This window comes from Salarias fasciatus, chromosome 10 (genome assembly GCF_902148845.1).
Source record: "Salarias fasciatus chromosome 10, fSalaFa1.1, whole genome shotgun sequence".
NCBI lineage: Eukaryota > Metazoa > Chordata > Actinopteri > Blenniiformes > Blenniidae > Salarias > Salarias fasciatus.
Genome location: NC_043754.1, coordinates 27,290,704 through 27,300,271, shown reverse-complemented (window position 1 = coordinate 27,300,271; position 9,568 = coordinate 27,290,704).

Here is a 9,568-nt window from a genome sequence, read left to right as displayed (position 1 = left end):
AAGAATCTTTTGGAGAGGACCTTAAAATGTTTTTTGAATTAAATATGGGCAGCACAAAACATATTGAAAGTGTTTGGGAAGCCTCTAAGGCCTATGTAAGAGGGAAACGTATTGCATATGGAACCAAAAACAAAAAAGAAAACTTGAAGAAAATACAAGATTTAGAAACAGAAATTAAATTGAAAGAGAAAATGCTGTCAGAAAAATATGTTGAATCGCTGTATCGGGAGGTTTGTGGGTTGAAATTCCAACTTAACGAAATTTTTAACCATAAAGTTGCATACTCATTGTTTCGCCTAAAAACTACTTTTTATGAGGGAGGGGAAAAACTGAGAAAGTGCTAGCAAGACAAGTGAACAAACAAGATTTTTTGAAAACTATTCCTGCTATTAAGCGAGGAAATGACTTGGTAACTGATATTAAAGATATTAATGGGGTTTTCAAACAATATTATGAAACTTTATATACTTCTTCGGTACTTGAAGAGGAATGTCAAAAAGAAATGGAAACATTCTTCTCCAAACTTAAACTACCTAAATTGCTTCAGGAACAGGTGGATCTGCTGAATCTCCAATATCGGAAGTGGAAATCAGAAAAGCAGTTTCAAAAATGAAAACCGGTAAATCCCCAGGCTATGACGGTTTTCCAGTAGAGTACTATAAAACCTATATAGACATTCTTGCACCTATTTTGCAGAAAGTGTACTATGAAATTTTCGAAAGGGAACAGATCCCTCCCACTTTTAATGAAGCACTGATATCCTTAATACCAAAGAAAGACAAGGACATTACGGATCCATCAAATTATAGACCTGTGAGCCTACTAAACGTGGACTGTAAAATACTGACTAAAACACTTGCCTTACGTTTACAGAGAGTTTTGAACAGTATTATACATCCCGATCAGACAGGTTTTATGAAAACACGGTCCTCCTCTGATAATATTCGAAAATTACTATATTTAATGTGGTTGGGTCAGTCCAATGCAGCGCCAGCTGCAGCCTTCTCCTTGGACGCGGAGAAGGCGTTTGATAAAGTGGAATGGCAATTTCTTTTTTGTGCCTTAGAAAATTTTGGCTTTGGTCCACACTTTACTAAATGGGTGAAAATACTGTATGAGGAGCCAAAGGCCGCTGTGATTTCCAATGGCGCAATTTCATCCTTTTTTGGTCTGTCATGTGGCGCCCGACAAGGATGTTCATTGAGCCCCCTTTTGTTCCTTATATTCATTGAAACCTTAGCTGTGAGTATTCCATCGAATAAAGAAATAAAAGGAATATTAAGTGGTCAACAACAAAACAAGCTACTGCTTTATGCAGGTGATATTTTAGCCATCATTGTTGATCCACAAGCTTCTCTGCCACATTTGATGGACACAATACAATCATTTTCAAAGTTGTCAGGTTATACTGTTAACTGGGGAAAATCTGAGGTCATGCCCTCATCCTCTCAATGTTACTCCTATATGACAGAAAAATTTAATTTAAAATGGGTCCCAGAAGGCATGAAGTATTTGGGGATCAAACTTAGTCTGGATCAGGATGAGCTCATTAATTTGAATTTTAATCCAGTTTTATCAAAAACTAGAATGTGGCCCTCAGAGAGGCAGACCTCCGCCACAGCTCAAATCAGTCACCAACAACCAGAAGAACACCAGATACAATCAAACCACATTGTGATCGGGGCGGAGCGCTGCAGCCTGCGGTGCCTCTCTCTGTCACCCTGTCGCCCTCTCTCTCTGTGTGTGTGTGTGTGTGTTTAACATCATTTATGTTATTTTACTTCATTTTAATTTGAAAATGGACCGGATTCTCTCGTATTTTCCGTTCCGACTTCCTGTGTGGTGCGATCTGCTCTGTCCAGCTTTACAACTGGCGGTCCACGGCGCTCGCAGCTCGCAGAGAAAATAGAGAGGAGCGGAGCGCCGCGGTCCACGGCGCGAGCCGCTACGCCTCCTGTATGAGCCGTCAGAGAGGGTAACAGGGGCGCCGATCTGACAGTCGGTGCGCAGCGTTTCTCACTTCCGCGTCGGAAGCGGCGCGTCCTGTGAACCAGGCGTTTGTCCCCCCTGTCGGCGGGCCTGCCCGACCATGTGAAAGACTCTCAATGATAAAGAATCCTTTAAAAAACTCCTGGATCCAGACAGTGATCCGGATCATCACCAAAATGTAATGGATTCTAAGTTAGCCCAAGACCCACCTTTCCACAAAGTTTCATTGCAATCCGTCCATTACTTTTTCTGTAATCTTGCTAACAAACCAACCAACAAACCAACAAACCAACAAACTGACATGATTACATAACCTCCTGGCGGAAGTAATAAAGACAAACTTAGAAAAATGGGCAAAGCTTAATATGACACTGGGGAAAAATTAATATCAAAATGATGGTAGCTCCACAGTTTCATTATGTACTTAGGATGTTGCAAATTACGATACCGCCTACTATTTTTAAACAGAATGAGAATCTGATAAAGCAATTTTTATGGGAAGGTAAGAGAGCAAGAATTAAATTGAGTAAATTGCATGCACCTAAAGAGAAGGGTGGCTTAGGCTTACCAGATGCAACCAGATGCAATCTTATACTCTTTGTCCTTTGAAATGACCAAATTGAGTAAATACTGGGAAAAACCAAGCATGGACCAGAATGGTTGAATATTGAACAAGAAATCTGCTTACCATTTGATCCCAAATATAAATTATTATAATTATTATATATATATATATATATATATATATATATATATATATATATATATATATTATTATAATTATTCCAGGTTCTGACGTCACTCCGGTGAGTGTTTTCCGTGTTGGTGAAGCTTGCTGAAGCCTGCGAGCGACTGAAGTGCTTGCTGTCTCTCTCTTGCTATTACTGTTAATTCACGAAGCAATCAAAAATCGGGGTTATTTACGCCCCCGGGGTTACTTCGCCCCCGATTGACCAAGCGATCTCTCGTGAATTACATTTCTTCTCCGCCGTTAGCGCCACCGGCGTGCTAACTAGCTTAGCGTGCTAACTAGCTTGGTCCGCCGGGACCGCTATGGCGTCCTCCCCTCTGTCTTCTTTTCTTTCCTGCTCAGTGTGCCGTATGTTGAGTCAGAACCCTGCCTCCCTTGACGATAGGGGTATTTGCGTAAAGTGCAGTGTATTGACAGCGCTGGAGGCCAGGGTAACCGAGTTAGAGGAGCGGCTGCGCAGATGTGAGGGGCAGGGCAGCGCTAGCTATAGCGAGGTAGCGGCAGGGCTCGCAGCCCGCTCCCGCAGTGAGAGGAGTGTTAGCAAGCCTAGCCCCGCAGCGTGTCCCGAGCAGCCGGGACAAGACCAGGACCGGTTTGTGACAGTCCGGAGGAAGGCTAGTGCTAAGCACCGCCACGTAGCACTCCAAGAACCGCTTCACGTCTGCAATAGGTTCTCTCCCCTCAGCGACGACACGCCGGCTGAACTGGACACGCTGGTGATTGGCAGCTCTATAGTTAGAGACGTGAAGCTGCCAGCGGTGAAGGTTAGGTGTTACCCGGGGGCCAGAGTGGGGGACATCGAGGGGAACCTTAGGCTTTTAAAACAGGAAGGTAGGAGATTCCGTCGAGTCGTGATTCACGCAGGCGGTAATGATGCCCGGCGGAGACAATCAGAGGTGCTCAAATTACAAGTAGCCTCGGTGTGTGAATTGGCTAAGTCGATGTCTGATGCCGTAATATTCTCTGGTCCCCTGCCCAATTTGGTCAATGATGAAATGTATAGCCGACTCTCATCATTCAATCGCTGGTTGTCTAGATGGAGTGAGGAAAACGGAGTTATTTTTCTAAACAACTGGCGCACCTTCTGGGGAAAGCCTGGGCTCATCCGCAGGGACGGCATCCACCCAACTTTGGATGGTGCAGCCCTTTTAGCTCACAATATGGCTGATCGGCTTCGAACTCTAAATTGACAATCCAGCTATGAGCCCCGGGCGCAGAGCAGTCGTGTAGAACACTCCTCTGTTGATCTTGTTGATCCCGTCACTAATCCTGCTCCCGGATTTTTACAAGTCAAGCATGGAGGTTTACCTAGGCTAACAGAGACTGAGTCTGTCCAAAGTGCTCAAAGCATTAGAAAAAAGTCAATGGGTAAAAAGCTTAACATCTGTACAAGACAAAATAACTTTTCCAGTAGGAAATACATAAAATGTGGTCTACTAAACATTAGAGCAATCTCCACTAAATCTCTGTTAGTTAATGACCTTATCGGTGACAATAACATTGATCTCCTTGCTCTAACAGAAACTTGGCTCCAGCAAGATGATTATGTGAGGCTCAATGAATGTACCCCTCCAACCTATGTTAATTTCCAAACAGCTAGATCAACAGGTCGAGGTGGAGGTGTGGCAGTGATTTCCCACTCCAGTCTTCTTCTTAAACCCAAAACTAATGTTAAATTCAACTCTTTTGAAAGCTTAATACTAACGCTTACTTGTCCAAATTGGAAGAATCAAAAAGCTGTGCTATTAATTATTGTGTATCGACCTCCTGGTCCTTACTCTGACTTTTTAACTGAGTTCTCAGAGTTTTTAAGCAATATAGTATTGACTCATAACAAGATCTTTATAATAGGTGACTTTAACATCCATGTGGATGATTCTGGTGATAGTTTGAGTAATGCGTTTATTGCAGTATTAGATAGTATCGGTTTCACTCAAAATGTTGATGAATCCACTCATAGTCACAAGCACACCCTGGATCTGGTCTTAACATATGGGATAGAGGTCAGTGACCTAAATGTTCTCCCTCAGAACCCCATACTCTCAGACCATTTTTTAATTACTTTTCAGGTTTTGATTGAAGACTACTGTGCTCAAAAAGATAAAATTCAGCTGATACGGACATTATCTGAAAAATCTGTGGCTCGGTACAAAGAATTGATCCAGCCTGCATTTGCTGCATTATCTTGTGAACTCACAGAAATGAGCTTATTGACCAGTGGTGATAATAGTGATCAGTTTGTTGACAGTGCTATGCACTCACTAAAATCTGCCCTTGACGTAGTGGCCCCGTTGCAGCTGAAAACCAATCGACCCAGGCGCGTTGCTCCATGGTTTAATTCTGAAACCCGTGTTCTCAAACAAAAAACTCGGCAATTAGAAAGACTGTGGCGTAAATCTAAATCAGAACAATCTCTGAAGGCCTGGAAATGTAGCTTGCTAAGCTATAAACAAATTCTTTTTAAAGCCAAGACATTATATTACTCTCGTTTAATAGAAATAAACAAAAATAACCCTCGGTTTCTATTCAACACTGTAGCCAGACTGACAACCAGTCATACTGTAGTGGAACCAGTAATCCCAGAATCTTTAAACTGCCATGACTTTCTTAAATTCTTTAATGATAAAATCATAACCATTAGAGGTAAAATCAGTGAAGCGCTTTCCTCAGATCAAGCTCAGGGAATCCAGCCACTGCCTCCACCTGAAATACCTGAAATACTAGATAGTTTCTCATTAGTAAATGGGGCTGAGATTACTTCAATTGTAATGTCTTCTAAAACCTCAACCTGTCTCCTAGATCCAATTCCAACTAAGCTTTTCAAAGATATCCTTCCAGTTATCTTAAATACGATCATAACTATAATAAATACCTCTCTAGAAAATGGCTATGTGCCACAGTCATTTAAATTCGCAGTAATCAAACCACTGCTGAAAAAACCTAATCTCGATCCTGATATTCTAGCTAACTACAGACCGATATCAAATCTGCCTTTTATTTCAAAAGTCCTGGAAAAGTTGTGGTTAAACAGCTTTACCGCCACCTACAGGACAATAGTTTATTTGAGAAATTTCAGTCAGGATATAGAGCTTATCACAGCACTGAGACTGCGTTAGTTAAAGTCACTAATGACTTGCTATTGGCGGCTGACGCAGGTCTAGTCTCAATCCTGGTTCTCCTAGACCTCAGTGCAGCTTTTGATACAATCGACCACAATATTCTCCTGCAGAGGTTAGAATGTGAGGTCGGCATCAGAGGAAAAGCCCTCTGCTGGTTCAAATCCTATTTATCTAATAGGTACCAATTTGTTCACGTTAACCAACAGTCCTCACCGTGCTCCCAGGTCAGTTATGGGGTTCCTCAAGGGTCCGTGCTCGGGCCAATTTTATTTCTGTTATATATGCTTCCTTTAGGGAACATAATTAGAAGTCACGATATCAATTTTCATTGCTATGCAGATGACACACAACTGTATTTATCTATGAAACCTGATCAAACTAATCAAATAGACAGACTCAGTGACTGTATCAGAGAAATTAAAACCTGGATGACTACGAACTATCTCCGTCTGAATCCTGGCAAAACAGAGGTCATTATACTAGGCCCCCATAAACTGAGAGAGTGTCTATCCAAACAGATTATTACCTTAGATAACGTCAGTGTATCCTCCTCCTCTACTGTGAGGAACCTCGGGGTCTTATTTGATCAGGATATCTCATTTAAAGCACACATCAACCTGGCTTGTAAAACAGCATATTTCCACTTGCGCAACATAGTAATAATAATAATATAGCTAAAATAAGAAACATTCTACCTAGAAGCGATGCAGAAAAACTCATCCATGCATTTGTTTCTGCGAGATTGGACTACTGCAACTCCCTTCTCGCAGCCTGCCCAAAAAGTGTATTAAAAAACTTTCAGTTGGTTCAAAATGCAGCCGCCAGATTATTAACTGGAACTAGAAGACGTGAACACATTACTCCCGTTCTAAAATCTCTTCACTGGCTTCCAGTCGAGTTTAGAGTTAGATTTAAAATCCTTCTCCTCACTTACAAAATCCTAAATGGGATGGCTCCAACCTATCTCCAAGATGCTTTAACGCCTTATCAACCAATCAGAGCACTTCGCTCTCAAAATGCAGGGTTACTGGTGACTCCTAGAGTCTCTAAATGGACACTAGGTGGAAGAGCCTTTAGCTATCAGGCACCATTTTTATGGAACCAGCTTCCAAGTGGTGTCAAAGAGGCAGACACAGTCTCCACACTGCAAAAAAGGATAACCTAAATACAAGATATCCACACTCAATTAAAGAACATTACCCTTAAAACTAGTGAAATTATCTGTCCATGCAGCAAGTGAATTTTACTTAAAACGAGATCTTGATATAAGAATATTTAACCAAGAAATAAGTCTCTGTATCTTAAATATATCTTAAATCAAGTGAGATGAGACATTTTCAATGAAAACAAGACTTTTGAACTGGGTAAGATTTTGAATTTTTGCAGTTTTTGCAGTGCACATTTAAGGTTAGGCTCAAGACGTTTCTCTTCGATGCAGCCTATGATCAGGTCAGCTAGGGATTCTAAACTAAACTAAACTAAACTAAACTAAACTAAACTAAACTAAACTAAACTAAACTAAACTAAAACAAACCAAACCAAACTACAGTAAACCAAACTAAACTAAACTAAACTAAACTAAACTAAACTAAACTAAAACAAACCAAACTAAAGTAAACCAAACCAAACTACAGTAAACCAAACTACAGTAAACCAAACTAAACCAAACTAAACCAAACTAAACTAAACTAAACTAAACTAAACTAAACTAAACTAAATTAAATTAAACTAAACCAAACCAAATTACACTAAACAAAATTAAACTAAACCAAACTAAATTAAACTAAACTAAACTATACTAACTAAATACTAGTTTAAACAGTTAAGTATCCACAAAGCTGCCCTAGGAGCTAGAATGCTGTGGGAAGTACGGTGCACTGAGCCCTGTCCTCTAATGTCTGAATGTTATTCCCTTTAGTCCGTTCATTGCTTTTCACCTGCTGTCCCCCCCTTCGAGGGGGAGTCTTCTCCAGTTTCAGTTGCTGACTCCACTATTACGAAGGCCTATGAACAAGCTCCGTCCGGACCGGGAGGACACCCCTGTCGGTCCTGCCCGTGGACTGGCTTCGGTTCTACTGCTGGGATCCGTGGTTCTTGTGCTGGACCGTCCAACGAACTGTCCTCAACATTGTCCTAGGCTTTACTTCTTATTGTCTCATGCTAGCTGTTGCCAAAGCTGTCCGTCCCTGGGAGAGGGATCCCTCCATACTGTGGTTCTCCCCAAGATTTCTTCTTTTCCCACTGGGTTTTTGGAGTTTTTTCTTGCCGGATGTGAGGGTCGAAGGCGGTGGTTGCTTCGTTCTGTCTCGTTACTGTAAATATTGACATATTACCATTATGCTTATTCACTGTTTTTACTTTTACCGACAAATGTAACATCTTGAAATCGACGCGGGGCTCACGGGGCGCCGCCACGCCCAGCCCATCAGCAGCAGACACTCGTCAGACCTCTCCGACTTCTTCTTCTCTCTGCAGAGTCACGGCAGCTGGAAACCTTCAACTAACCCGGCGGCTGCAGGTCAAAGGTCACTGATCGTAGCAGGCGCACGAGAGAGCAGGGCGATGGCCAAATGATGAATGACGGGGAGGAGCTTATTCTGAGCTGGGCTACATGCTACATGCTAATCATGATTAAACCCGAACACTACCGAAAATTACAGAATGCCAACAGAAAAGCCAAAACAACGAGCAAGAGGCGAGAAGAGGGAGGGAAATATTCTCTTATATGATCGATCAGCTGCACTTTAAAGCAAAACTTCAGTAACTGTGGCCTTTTTTAATGACAATGACAGTCGGTGTGTCTACATGGGCCATTATTAAATGCCACCCAGATTAAACTTTCACTATGTAAACACTTTAATCTGATCATATTTAGGCCATCCGATCGGATCAGAGAGGGTGGTTTAATCTGGGTTTTAATCCCATCATCGTCCATGTAAACAACACTCAACACTCTGAGGCAACTGTTGTTGTGATACTGGGCTATACAAAAATAAATTGATTGATTGATTGATTGATTGAAATTGTCTCAGAAAAGTGATACAACAAACCCAGTGTTGGCTCACTCTGGCAAGGTATGGTTAAGTGTACATAAAATGCTTAAACTCCATCATCAGGTGTAAAAGTATGCATCCCTTTGGAATAACCCCGTCCTCTGTATTGGTAAAGCACCTTTTTTCTGGAGGAAGTGGCACTCCCGTGGGATAAACAGTATTGAAAATGTATATGATGATAACGGCCAGTTTATGTCTAATGCAGACCTTGTTTGGAAATTTAATTTGGAAGGGAAAGATATTTTTTGGAAATACTTACAAATTAGACACTGTATTACTTCAAAATTTAAAGAAAATAGTGAAAATATTGTTTTGGAGTACTTGCGCATGCCACGGGATCGCCACACAGCTTCACAGATTTATCGACTTTTCAATGATAGTCAACAAATATCAAACTTCTATGGCAGAAAGATCTGAAAGTAGAGTTTAGAAATGAACGATGGGCGGATATTTTGTCAGATAATGGGAAATATGTCAAGGAAGCTAAAAGTAAATGTATACAATATAAACTTCTACATAGATATTATCGTAGCCCGGTCAGGTTATACAGTATGAAGCTTACGTCGGACAATTTGTGTTGGAAATGTAAAATAGAAGTGGGGACATTTTTGCACTCTTTGTGGAATTGCTCTTTAGTAACCCCATATTGGACTAAA